This window comes from Trichogramma pretiosum, unplaced genomic scaffold (genome assembly GCF_000599845.2).
Source record: "Trichogramma pretiosum strain Unisexual culture from Peru unplaced genomic scaffold, Tpre_2.0 scaffold24, whole genome shotgun sequence".
NCBI classification, from domain to species: domain Eukaryota; kingdom Metazoa; phylum Arthropoda; class Insecta; order Hymenoptera; family Trichogrammatidae; genus Trichogramma; species Trichogramma pretiosum.
The window spans coordinates 1,687,368-1,702,137 of record NW_019641611.1 but is presented as its reverse complement, the minus strand read 5'-3'; the positions used below and the strand labels follow the sequence as shown (position 1 = coordinate 1,702,137).

The 14,770-nt window shown below is 43.7% G+C and overlaps 1 protein-coding gene across 2 annotated transcripts in view; it reads right to left on the bottom strand.

Moving 5' to 3' along the window:
- The window catches only part of LOC106648204 (semaphorin-5A), a 52,215-nt gene extending 37,804 nt beyond the window's left edge, over positions 1 to 14,411 (bottom strand). For both annotated transcript variants that reach the window (XM_023458607.1, XM_014364907.2), the window contains exon 1: positions 13,777 to 14,411. The gene's annotated coding sequence lies outside the window, so the exon portion shown is untranslated. The remainder of the gene's footprint in view (positions 1 to 13,776) is intronic.
- Positions 14,412 to 14,770: the final 359 nt, after the last annotated feature.

Below are 14,770 nucleotides of genomic sequence, written 5' to 3'. Positions count from 1 at the left end.
GGGGGGTTGCAGATTAAAAATGTACAATCTAACCGCCCAGGCGCGCGCTGGATCGTCTTTCGCGAGCTCGTTTCGCGGAGAAACATTCAGAGTGAGACATTGTTATGCGCGTGCTGCTTTCTCTCTCCCTCTCCTTTCCTCTCGCTCTCTCTCTCATTGCAAAGGCTAATGAGTATTCAAATCGACACCTTTATCTGCGCGAGAGCTTTGATACGAAGAAACGTATTAGCCGCAGCCAATATTGCCTCTATGGGTACCCGACACATGCACACAAGTGCGCGCATACATGTGCCTGCTGCGTGCGCAATGTAAATGTACACCGTTAAGATCGCCTCGACTAATAAAGTAACGTCCGAGGCCACACCCGCGTGTGTTGCATATAAAATATAATATGCAACGTTTTTCTCTTTACGCATACGGAGACTTCTATACCTATGTACAAACGCGCAGCAGCCATCGCTAATACCTGCTTATGCTCAATGCTCTCACCGGCAGTGCATTCGCGAAACGATTCAATTAAAAGCTCTAAGCCATTATTATAATAATGCACGAACTCGAATTGGCTCCAACCTTCGAACTATGTACATACGTGTAAGCCATAACATCGAGCGAAATTTTCGAGAGCTTAAAGCATGAAATTGCACGCGGGGAGCTTGCGTGCGAAACTTTGCGGGAATAGGATAACGAAATAAAAAGTCTCTTTGCAAAAACCACTACTGCGAAGCAGAAGAGAGAGAGAAAAGATAATGGAGCTTCCTAGGCTACTTATTAAAAGTCGTTTGGCTGTGTATTATATATCTGGCTATGGAGATAAAGGATATTGAGAGAAAAGAGAGGCTAGGCTGCATGCATAGACGGTATAAGGGCTAAGCTGCCTATACCTTATACACAAAATAGAGTCGCGGCCACTAAATTATATTCGCTCCAGAAAATAAATTATGCACGCCCATTTTGGATTCTATTTTGATTTATAAATTGTAAATTAATTACAAAAAAATGAAGAAGAAGAAACTTGGATCGCGAAGCAATGTATTTGCTCCTCGACTTCCCATTCGTTATTTATGTCTATTATTATTTTTTTTTTCTTCTCTTCCGTCGAGTGCACGCGCAATGTTTAATTAGATTTCGCACAGGCCATTGCATTATAATCGATCCATTGCCGCGTTAATATTTGCCTCATTCTAAATGCGCGAGATAGATAATGCGGACGATCTGCTCGATTGAATTTTCCGAGCCGATGAGCGCGGAGAGATCGCTCGCAGCGATCGACCGAACGAGATATATATAATGTACGCGGGCATCATCGGGAAGATTGAAAAATTATTAATTTGAACTCGTTAAAATCGCGACCTTATATAAACGATCGATCATTTTTTCGATCTGCGCGCGGATGAGCGTATTATACGAGTATAACGGTATATACGCTGCCACATACATATATCCACCCAAATCTATAAGCCGAATCAATTTTCGCACGTGTGTGCGAACGAACGTCTTCTGTATTACATTAGCATATTTATACAAGTGTTTGTGTGTGCGTGTGTGTGGATATGCAAGTCGACGCTCGCGATGCTCGTTGACTTTCGAGTTATGGGACTTTTTTTACTTCTTTTTCTTCGTCCCAACTCTCCCGCTGAACAAACGACGTCGATTTTGCGCAAGAAAGTCCCTCGCGCGCGCCCGATAATAATTAACATAATTTGAGAAAAATGTTGGCGTACACACACACACACACTCGAGCGTGCGAGGATAAAAATGACATCGATGGACCAATATATACTTTCGACGAGAGAGAACCGGTTTCAATTTTTTTTACGATGTGCTCGAAATTGTCCAAACGCTCCGTTATTGTACAAATATCATCGATCGAATCGCGCGGTAAATGTGTACCATTCCGATATTAAGGAGTTAATTTGTAAAAGAGTTTATCAGACGAATTTATTAATAACATGAATTTGAGGTTGTTCCTGGGTTCTTTGCTCGGAAATTCCGCATTAATACTGCGGTGCAGATGCTAGATTAGATAAGGCACATTCGTTAAACCAAACTCGTGGCTTGACTCGGTAATGTTTTTTACTTCAGTCGTCGTCACTAATGATTTAGACTATTAAAGCTTATAAACATTTGCAAAAAAAAAGTAATAATAATAAAATAGCGCGTAAACGAGACGACGAGAGAAACCAAAAAAAAAGAAGAGACTCGTGACATTTGACCGCGTTCGGACTTGCGACAAACATGGGCATAGCTATAGCGAGAGAGATAAGTGCAATTTCAAAGGACGCCGCGGCTATGGCTCGTGCGCAGCGTATGCGCTCGATTATTATACAATCAGTATATTTTCAGGGCTTTTGCCGCCGCTCCACGTAGAATACGGCGCAGATCGGGCTCTCGTTATCTCGGTGCGCGCCGCGAGCTCGGCATATTTGCTTTTCCCCGCGCGCGTATGAGCCAAGATAAGGCAGACGCTCGCGGAAGATACTTATTGCAGCGGCGGCGGCGTCGAGCAGTCTGGCCCTGCCGAGCCGAGAGTCTATATTTTGGCGTTAGAATTCCGTTTTTCCTATATGTGTGTGTGCGTAAGTACACGCGATGATGCACGCTCGCGACGAGCTCGTCATAGGTGAGTAACGCCTGACTATTCCGCTTCCGCTGGGTATAATTGTACGTTACGATCAGTAACGAGGCCGATATGTAGTACGTATACGAGCTCTCGACGCCCGATAAAAAAAAAGCTCACTTCGTCTTCTACTTTTTTTCTTATCGATTGTCAGCTGTGATTCAACTGCGATGTACTTGTATATGATCGGAGAGTACTACATGTCGACAGAAAATCACGGCTATTCGAGTCTTTCGATATCCCATCAATTCCTCATAGAGGATATCGAATATTTTTATGGAAAAAAAATCAAATTAATCAGCTAGAGCGATTGAGTCGAGCCAACGAAACAAGCTCGATGATGCGTACTTGAAAAAAGCCAGTCTCTCGATTCATCCGTCACAATTTCTCAGGCTACTCAGAGACGAGAGAGCTTGATGAGCAAGCGTCATAACAACTTGCTTGGCTTTCACTGCCCCCCCCCTCACATTGACGCGTATCAAAGTAACAATATGAGGAAGCATCGGCCCTTGCCTGCTTTTATATACAACGTAAGTGGGCCAACTCGTTAAGAGGCGTCAAACGAGAGAGAAAAATCAAAATCTGAGCCTCTGGAAATCGAGAACGAAATTTGATATAAAAATGCATTTATTACACATGTATCCACGCTCGATTGATACTGCACCCGCAGCTCGGGAAAAGGAAAGGTCACTGATTAAGAAGAAAAAAAAATTTTCCTTGCAGCAGCTCGCACACACGGCGCGAACGACCTAATAAGCAATCAGGCCATGCGATAGCAAAGGCTGCTGTTGCTGCTGCAACTTGGGAGTGAAAAAAATAAAATGAAATAAAAATCACGAAACTGAAATCCATACGGCGACGCATTCCGTGCGACTGAACATAATAATGCTACTACTACCAATGTGAATTATACACCTGTGCGCGCGTAACGGAATTGCCGAGGCTTGGCTGCGCTTGTGTCCTTAGGCCTCGCGCTGCTCTACATCGACCGAGTGCAAACAATTTCAACGAGAGGTAGAGAGAGTATAGTAGTTGATAATTCGATGTGTGCGAGGATAATTGATACGAAATTCGTGCCTGCATTACGCGGAGCAGAAAATATACGAGCTGCGAATACAATCACAGCTGGCCGAGACATTACATTATACAAAAATTTCTAAGGAAAGTTTTTAACGATCGTTCATTTGTGTATAAGCGTTCGAGTCGGGAAAACTTATCGGTAAGCGAGAGAGCGGCGATTACAAATATACGCGTGTATATTTGTAGCAGGGAAACGTGCATAAGATCGAAAGCAGTTGATATAGGGAAAAATGTACAGGCAGCCGAGCAAATCGAACGATGGTCAATCTCGAGCATAGCTCCTTATAGAGCGCGTAAACCACGCTGGATTAGATACATGTACACCGAGAGCTATACGGAAAATCGACGCGCGAGAATGCCTCGAAATTCGTGGAATGATTTATAAGCAGCCGAGCGTCTAATCGCAATCGCGAGCGTGAATCAGTTTCTCGATTACGGCATTTTTCCCCGCGGCCTTTCGAGCAATAGCCAAGATCATAATATTTATTTATAGATTTATTAATTGCATGTGAATCGCTCGTGTCGTCCGCGAACCTATCGATACTCTTCATCGTCGTAGAAATCAAGCGGCGATCGCGCGAACGATGCGTTTCCCAATGAATAAAATCATGACTTACAGAGGACGCTATATTACGCCGGAGAACCGCGATGAGAAAAATGACGTTTCACATTCAAGTTCAAAGCAAGAATGACGCACGAGATACTCAGACGCGTTAGAAAAGCGTCATATTTCTTATTAAAAAATTCCCTCAGTGTCAAAATGTTAAATTGCACATGGCAAAAAGTCGATCGGGCGTTCGTTACCCTCGCTCTCTTTCGCGCATCGAGAGTTAAATTTAGAATTCTACCAACATGTGGACTTACAGAGAAGATTCGTGTATACAAATCAACGCACGCGCAGAAATACGCGCAGAGCATCGCACATACGTACGGTGAAAATCTATTTGACTAGCTCGAGCGCAAACATTCGCTCTCGCGCCATCCACCTAATACACATACACACGTGTCTTTCAGGAGCCTTCCAATGGCTCTGGCATACGTTTCACTCATGAAGGGTGTGTGTGTATGTGCGTGCGTGCTCACGTGTACATTCGCAAGATCCGACTAGACGCAGAACATACGGTGCGAGAGGTGAGCTTTTCTGAAAGCAGAGCTGTATAGAGTATATACTAGGGCAGTGCAACGTGCGCCTTTATATTAAGCAGCGCTAACGCAGTCAATTTTGCTTTCCGATGAGATTGCATACTACGTATACGTATAGACACACGAGCATGCACGAGCCTGACTCCGAATAGGTAATTATGCTCGAGCTATACCTCTATATACGAGGGATAAGCTCGACGAGCTGGTGTGGATTTTTTCTGCAGATGTGGCACACGGCGCGCGAGCGAGCACTCGAGTTTCCGGTTAACGTTGACCCTTTGCTTTTCTGCACCTGCAGCGGCAGCAGCAGTGCACCCCGTATGCGCGCACGATGCAACGGAAAGATGCGCTAACGGATTACACACACTTTTTCCGACAATGTGCAAGGATAATTAACGTATGCATGGGAAAATTTTCACTTTCCTTCTTGGCTCGATGTTGATTTAATCTAGATTTTATGAAATTTCTCTCTCCGACTCGCGTTATATGTATTCTCTTCGTGCGCAGACATCGAGCGTTATAGAGAGAGAGATTTAACGGTATTTATAGGCAGGGCGCAGAGTCGGACGTTTATTTGGCACTTTTAAGAAGGGCGCGTCGATCTACCTATTCGCAGAAAAAGGATTTTCTATTGTAGGCCAAACGTGTATATTAGGGTGGTTCGATTTGCAAAAATTTTTGAAATCCCCCATGGTTGCACTGAATTCTCAAAATTCAACTCTCTACATGAAGAAAGCCGCCCGCAGAATTCCTATAAGTGATGGGAACCGGTGTCAACTGATTTTTGAAGTTTAAAAACGTGGTTTGAAAATTCACCTAAATCAGAGGATAAACGATGAATTTCCTGCGGTAAAAAAAACTTTTATTTAAATATTAGACAATGATTTTTTGTGTATTTTTTAACGCAGAATCGAATGCCATGCGCAGATTTCTGATAGAATTGAAAGTTCAGACTGAAAATGGGATTTTTCAAGCTGAAAAATCGAAATTTTCGAGTAATCACACTTTTGAGCGCTCAGGAAACGAACAGAAAAAATTGTAGACATATAAAACTCATGAATTTTGTTAGGTTTTTTTATGGAGAATCCACTCATATATATATCAATAATATTTAAATTTACCAGCGCATGTGAAAATCGTGTTTTCCATTTTTTCCCCTCCTGAAAAGTCGAAAAATCTTCGTGCACGCATATTTCAAACGCAAATATACTTCAAGTAGCACGATAACTTGTATAATATACAATGTATATTAAACAATCAAAGAGTATGCGCGAATCGGTGCGCGATCATGGCACATCATGCTTCAGTGCTCGCTGATTTTTCGACTTTTCAGGAGGGGAAAAAATGGAAAACACGATTTTCACATGCGCTGGTAAATTTAAATATTATTGATATATATATGAGTGGATTCTCCATAAAAAAACCTAACAAAATTCATGAGTTTTATATGTCTACAATTTTTTCTGTTCGTTTCCTGAGCGCTCAAAAGTGTGATTACTCGAAAATTTCGATTTTTCAGCTTGAAAAATCCCATTTTCAGTCTGAACTTTCAATTCTATCAGAAATCTGCGCATGGCATTCGATTCTGCGTTAAAAAATACACAAAAAATCATTGTCTAATATTTAAATAAAAGTTTTTTTTACCGCAGGAAATTCATCGTTTATCCTCTGATTTAGGTGAATTTTCAAACCACGTTTTTAAACTTCAAAAATCAGTTGACACCGGTTCCCATCACTTATGGGAATTCTGCGGGCGGCTTTCTTCATGTAGAGAGTTGAATTTTGAGAATTCAGTGCAACCATGGGGGATTTCAAAAATTTTTGCAAATCGAACCACCCTAGTGTATATCTGCCCAACCTAGAGAGAATGGCCCACTGGCCGTACAAACGCGGGGATGACGAATTGATCCATGAACAGAGAGAGAAACTTTTTCCAATAGCATGGATGCTAGAGAGAGAAGAATAGGACTGCCAGACTAGGACGAGGCGCGCACGTGCTATACAAAAAGTGCACAGGCTCGAAAAACGCGTCCTTTTATCTTTCTCGCTCGATCGAATGTTCTACACGCGTGCGTACAGTATGTATATTTTTTTGTCTCGAAGAAATAGCCATCTTTTGTTGCTTTTCGAAAAATGAAAGAAAAAAAAAGTAAAAAATAACGGAGGAATAATAACTCGAATCGAGCGAAACAAACGAGGATTCGCGCTCGTGCGCTCGAAAGAGAGAGAGAGAGATGCTAAGGGCAATGAGAATAAATATGTACGCGGACAATGGCACGGACTCCCAATTATCGCGAACGAATTGATTTTGCTCGTTACGACTGCGGGCCTCTCGTGCCGTACGCGCGTATCAATGATAAATCACGGCTCAAAATCAAAATATTACGAGCTGTTTCATTCGTCCGCTTCATAAATCAAGCGCGGTGTATTCGCGATAATGTACGAATGTTTGAGGCGAGTCCAACACGACATTGTACTTAAAGCGCTATATAGCTGGTGGTGCACTGCGGTACAAAAACGGATGAAAAAAAAAGTAAAGAAGAAAAAAGCTAGCCCTCGAGTGGAAGCTCGCTCTCTCTCTCTTTCTCGAAGGCTTTCCGCGTTTAGCGATGAAAAGGCTTATAATAAGCGACTTCCTTGCCATGGAGCGCACGGCTTTCCTGGCTCTCTGCGGCGCGGCGAAGATTTTCAAAGTCTAGTACCGTTAGGTGCGTCTTTTCTTTTGCGTATCAGTGCTGGTATAAAAAAAAATTCAGCTGGAGCTATAAACACGAGTTTTGAGATCGGTGTTAATTTTGCGCCGTAGGCCGCGCGAGCGAGCCCGGCTCTGCAAAAATTTATAGGACACTGCAGGCGCGCCGTATACTACGAGCTCGGGCATGACGATGATCGTAAAACGAAGCCACCACGCGTCTGCGTAAATACTTATAGCACATATATATACAGCGCGGGTCGTTTAAATATTTGCCTGTATATATCTGTGCTGTGTGTTGTGTTTTCTTCTCGATCTCGGCAGCGTCGCCAGTCGCGGTACACACACGTAAGTTGCGCGGGCGCACCCACCACTCGACGCGCTATTAATCAAATTCATTCCTGCCCCATTGTCATCGAGTGAATTGGGAAACTGGGACAAATTCAATTGTGGCCGATGTATTATGCATCGATGATCGAGCATCCTGAAAGATTAGCCTCGCGCACATGTTGCGCTCTACAACAACCCCTTTGAGTCGTATACATATAATACGAAACAAAAAAGTCTCAAACGCTCGGGACGATCCGTTTGCTTCTGCTGCATCCAACTTGCAGATGTTCGACACGTGTTGGTCACGCTTGATACACTTTTTTTTCTCCCTCGACTCCCCCGAACTTACTGTACGAGGCCTACATTTCCATCGCCGACTCTTTTTTTGTTTTTATCTCGAGACATCGAGTAGCCATACGTACGTATATATACAGCGGAGAGTACCAACGATATTATTTCAGATAGCATAATGAGTGAAAGATACGGGGCATAAAGAGTCTCGTATTTTTTCAAAGGCTCGAGATCATCGTATTTTCTAGGATACGTGTAATAATACACCGCTGGCTCTCGCGAATTGTTTTTCATAAAAATAGCCTCGATCGCTCGACTTTTAGGTACAGCTGTGCGAGCTAGTAGAGCCACATCGTATGTGTGTGTGCGTGGCACCATGACTGCCGCTACTGTGTACAGAGCAAGATAAATATTATCCTATATTACGATCGAAATTAAGCCTCGAAGTCGTGAGATTGGATTCGGAGCAGCAGCGATCTCGAGTTCTCGTATTTTTCACTTTTTTTCGACTGCAGCTGTTATGAACGCTCGGATAAGCAGCGTTGCAGGCAGGTATATTACGAATTCAAAAACACAATCGAGAATGTTTTTATCGATCGTCAAGTGATTTCGCGCACCAGAACGAGATCATCGATATTGTTTGCGTTCACCTTGAGATGGCTAATTTCTTTATTTTATTTTTTGATTCATCAGTTCTCGAGGTCATGCACGAACGTGAATCGAGATTCCGATCGAAATTCGTCGCTGTTACAGCGTATGGATTAGAATTTGCGTCGCGATACTCGGCACGTAGTGTGTGCGTGCATGAGTCTAGACGCTGAAAAACTACAATGCAATTGATATTTCGAGCTCATTACGCGCACACGTGACTTTGATGAATCGGCGCTTGTAATAAATCGCAGCTTATTTCTCATTCGCGTATACACACACATGCACAATCTCACTCTTCTCTCTCTCTCTCTCTCTCTCTCAACATGGCGATTTTAGTTAATCTTAAACGCAGTTTACGCTGAACAAAATCGTGACACGTAAATTCCACGTAACAAAAAATCAATGTCGACAAAAGAAGGCGAAATCGTGAAGCTGCATAATAAGAACGTCTAATAGCCACGCGGCATTTAAGCTTTCTCCGCGCATAATATGCCGTGATGGCGACAAATCGCAAAAATCGCCCGGAATGAAATATTCTAGTCTCTCAGGCAAGTCGCACACACGATTAGATACATGCAAACGTCTATTGGAGAGTCGAAGAAACGGGTTCCACTCGCGCGCGCGCTAATGCACGTCCAAGATCTATGGAATGGGATTCTTCGATGTACAAAAAAAAAACAAAAAAAAGGACATGCGAGTGGGAGGATGAAGTCTACAAGTAGCTGTATTGGATACAATCAAAGTAAGAAAGAGAGAATGGGCTCTAAACTTTACAGCACGTACGTTTTGTTTCTGGATAAAAATTGTTTTTTCTTCGCTTGGCTTGATACAGGGGTTATGTACGCTAAGCGATGTACAAAAGTGCCTCAGTTAACAAAGATAACACATGCTTGATGAATAAATATAATAGCGGTTCATTATCGCGCGTTACTGAAGCATATGGGAGAGAGAGAAAGAGGGAGAGCGAAAGCAGTTTTGATAGTATATTTTCTCATAAGTTTTCGTTAATCGAAACTACACGAGACCCATGTGCCACTACATATTAGAAGCCATAATGCACGTGAGCAAGGCCGGAAGTTCACCTTGTGAATATCCAATTGACCGCGCGCAGCATATACATTGTCATATAGATCGCGTACAAGTTGCATTGTGCTCGCAAAAAACACGAACGCGGCTATAAGCTTTCTTTCTCTGCTCTTAAATGAAAAAGGCCCGTGTGTGTATGTGTGTGTATGCAAATAGAGACTGATAACTCAAAGGTGAATGGTAAAGAAAGAGAGAGAGAGAGAGAGAGAGAGAGAGAGAAAAAGAAGAAGATAAAAAAAGCTGAAATGGGCATGACGGGCAACAAAGAAAGTTAGATGCCTTCGGGACCATCTTAGCCGAAATAATACTTGGAGAGAATCAGCATGACGCTGCGTGCATATACATGTATATTTATAAATATTACAAAAGACGAGACAAATCCAGGGAGCTGTTGGCGCACACGCCCGCCAAAACGCACCCACGCGGATCACAAAACCTCGACGCTAATCCTAAGCAGCGACACGTCTTGTATGCAATAGGCCAATATACAGCGAAGGAAAAAAAAATTGATTCCTCGGCACGTTGGTGTTGAAGAAAAAAAAAAAGTAAATAAATCCGCACTAGCATCGCGAAGCCATTGGATGGCGCGGGCGGCAATTAAAATCGAGCAAAAAGGAGACGATGCAGAGCGAGCCCATGCGACAGAGAGAAAGAGAGAAAGGGCGACAAAGCAACGAAACAAATACGAAGCAGCGAAATAAGAAGACGAGGCGAAAAAAGGAGCAGCAACGCAGCCAGCGCAACAGATAAAGAGAGGAGAAAAAGCAAACGTATTGCGTATGTATATTACTACTACAGTATACGAGCAACGACGACAACGACTCGCTCGTGCACTCTCTGGCTTCGTAAAAGAAGAAAGGGACAATAGTCGCGCGAGTTGCATGTAGAGAGTATTTTGCTTCAATATAAATAAATACATGTATCTCTCTCTCTCTCTCTTTCTTTCCCTCCGCCAGTGCCAGCTCGAATGCGATGATTTTAATGAGTCTCTGTTTAGAAACTATATAGCGCAAAGAAAGAGAGAGATACATACAAGAGATTTTAATATAGCGAAGAGACGCGAGAGCAAGAGGATAAATTTGTTTTTCAGCTGGAAGCCGTTAGAAACATCTCCTCCTCTCTCGTACACTTAATAAAGATGACGAAGTGGATTCAGAGCTGCTAGACACTCTCGAGCGCTCCTGACTGAAGGGGTTTTTTTGTAACAAGTGTATATAGAACGCGAATTTCGGATTTACTGTACCTTCCAATGTTTTATTCTGCGTGTCGGAGACGCTAATCGACTTATAAGCAGAGGCATCCTTATAGCAAGTTGAGCGACACGTTCGATTTACACTCGAAAAACGTGTTTATAATTATGATCTCGCGAACGCGAGCAAGGTCGCGCCTCTTGTATTATACTTTTCCAACACTACAAAATTGCGCTTTCTCCAAACAAAAGTGAAGAAATAAAGAAAAAAAAGTCGCGTAGCATCGAAAGCAACTTACACAGCAGCCTCGCAGTTTTTCATAGCGCTCGCTCTTCTTGTATCTCGTTTTAATTTCTTTTTCTTTTTTTTTTTGTCCCCAAGACTCGAAAGATGACGACAAAATCTAATCTTCGGCCCGATAAACACGGGCTTAGACCGATAAGAGGCCGCAGTCAGTTATACAGCTGAAGTGGCTTCGCGCTTCGGTTTGCGTAACGCATACATACGTACTTACACGTTAAAGCTCGTTGGTGCACCTATACCGTTCCTAGTGGTGCGCGCGCGCGCGCGACGCGTATAAAATAACATTATACCGAGTGGAGTCGAGGCTTCGAGATAACTTTGTCATATACGACGTTACATTAGCTCTCGCAGCCGAGAGAGAGAGATGGAGCTCTCTTCGAAAAGCCAGTGCAGTATGTATTTAAGCGCGAAGAGCAGCTCGTAGTAGACTCTGCAGGGCAGATAAGGCGCGTGCAGTGCAGTTGCAGTTGCAGTTGCCCGTTAGAAAATAACCGATTTATACGCTGGAGATATAATACTGCACGGACTCTTGGGCGAGCTGCATGCGGAGCTATACGTGCGTTTCTTGTTCGCTGGCGCGCATTCTTATACCAACATCTTGATCTTTGATTTTCCGTGCAGGCGTGTACGCTTTGGACGTTATTAAACTCGACACGCATCTATTTGGCAGGCTTCGATAATACCGTTGAATTTTCGCTGGATATCTCAGCCGCTATCGATAAGAGCCATTAGAAAACAGCCATTAGGTTCATTATGTCACGCGCGGCTCGATATCGCAATGGCTTAATTAGAGCAGGCTCGAGATTTCGGTTTTTTGAACTTTGCGTTCGCGTGAATGATTCAGCGACAACGAGACAATCGTAAAAGTTTATAAAAAAAAAGAGCATGACTGTAAGAAGATATCGATGTACAAAAATAGCGGTACATAATAAATCCTCGCGCATCACGATCGGTGACATGTTCACACACACATACTCTTTATACATACACATACATGCACGTACGTTCACACATTCACACGATGCCAGCATATGTGCTCGTAACGTTACACGTACACAATGACGGAAGTTTAAGATTATCCCCTTAATAAATGATACGTCTATCGTTTGCTCAAACTAATTTCCTTGATAAAATGTTTTCACTTTACTATCGTATCCTTGGTCACGTGAATCGGATGCGCTTGCGGTGAAAAGCGTTCGACTACAATAACACGACGACAAACCGTCCGACTTGGCCGCTTCTAATTTTTGTCGCACATAATTCAAAAAGTGAATTTCTTTTTGATCTCGTCCGCCGAGTCAACATAAACAACGACGAGACGAGAAAAAAAAACGATGACAGCTTGAAACAATGAAGCTCACCTCAGACGATCCGCCCGCGCGCGCCCGCTCGCTCGAGTCGTATGTCGTGTATATTATATAAAACATGATACAGGGCATGGCTTTCGCGTTGTGTACGTGTGTACAAAAAAAAAGACAGAAAGAATTTTTGTATCTGCCCGTTGGAAAAGTTGAACGTATATAGGTACATGTATCTGCAACGCGAGGAATTTATTCGCTCGAAACAGCGTGCGTCGATACGCACGACGGATTTGCGCAGTGCTGCACGTGTTTTGTTGCCGGGCAAGCGAGCCCGCAAAATTATACCCATATAGCAGCTCTCTCGCATGCGCAATTTTATAGGAAATAATGTAAAAAAAGGGCCCCGCGCCACGATAATAACGATGCACGCGAAAGAATATGCACAGGTGAAAAGGGGCAGGGGGAGGCCAGATCGTCCGCGCGAAACTGGTTATTTCCTAGAGGCAATGTATGCAATGGATACAACTCACGGTATATGTAAGAAGCATTTTACACGCTCTTGCTCGCGATTTTTTTCCACCGAGCGTCGATTTTTTGCCGTTGACTTTTTACCATACGTTTTCGGCTTATAATCCAAATATAATAGAGTCTGGGTCTGGTATTACGAAAAAATCAAAAGCGCGAACGTCTCGTCGCTCGATTGGCAGGTGTAGTCGTGGCCGTAATGTATACGAAGCACTATGTTACACATTCATACATTAATATCTCTCGCGAACGTTTGTGTATAGAGCAAAGAATATAGTTTTAAAATTCAAATGAGTCGCTACGACAATACGCGAAAGTTGGCGTGGCATATACGCGCGCGCATGTGTGTGTGTGTGTGTGTGTGTAGTACTGTAGTGTCAAGTGTGTACATAGCAGTTTCTGAATAGATGGATATGTCTCCTTCGTAGCGAACAGCATGAAGTGCGGAGCCTCGACTGAAAAATCATCTCGTATGACACGCTCGAATGGCCAACTCATGCTCCGAATTTCGTCCCATTGGCCAAAGATACGCATACAAGCAGATAAATGCGGGGAATATCGACTCACCAATGCTAAAAACGAGGAACTGCGCTCGGAGCTCGGAGTATTAAATGCGTGGACTATGCGGAGAGGTCGATGCGCTTCCAAAGTTGCGTAGGTCCCCGCTCGCGTATATCGCTCGATCGCGTGCGTTCTTATACAGAGTATCGGCTGTGTTTGCACACACACAGACAAGACGGAGGCTGCGCTGCACGAGAGAGCTAAACAACTCGCGCCAACAGCAGCGGCATAAGCATCATCATCATCATCATCGTCTTCTCTGCCGAGTAATCCTGTATATCATGCGCACGAGTCGAAGGTACAACAGGTTCTTCTCGGTCAGCAGAAGAAGCGGCGGCACAAATCATCGTCGTATCGCACAAACACACTGTATAAAGAGCCGCACATCGTGCCGATAATACGCATCATCACAATCGTTTTATTTCATGCACTCGCTATACGGCACCACTTTTATATCGTTTTGTATACAATATTACAGATATAGGCACAAGAACGAGCCGCGAGCAATGTAGCAGCTAAAGAACCAAACTAACTAACGAGTAAACAAACCACCGCCACACCGCAGTCAACAACAACAAATCGAGAGCAGTAGACAGAGCTACAAATTTAATGTATGCGTGTACATAAAATGCGCTCCGCGCGCGCGCACGGGTAGTCGGGTACTGAATCGCGCGGGTACGATCGACAGTCTCGCGGCGTTCGTCTTGTGTGTGTGTGTGTGTATGTACCGTGTGTGTTTGGTAGTGGTGGTGGTGGTGCTGCTGCTGCTGTTGTGTAAAGCGACAGCAAAACCGGCCGACGAAAGCAGCGTGTGTATACGTTACAGCATAAAGCAAGGAGGCGCAGGGAGCGCGCGAGCGAGAGACCGGAGAAAGAAACGCGCGCGATTGGTTCATCGGGCCCCTCGTTGCTGCTGACGAGGCACTTGTGGTATACACAACACACACACACGTACACTCACATGCGCAAGTCGGTTATACATGTAGCGTGCGTCTCTTTA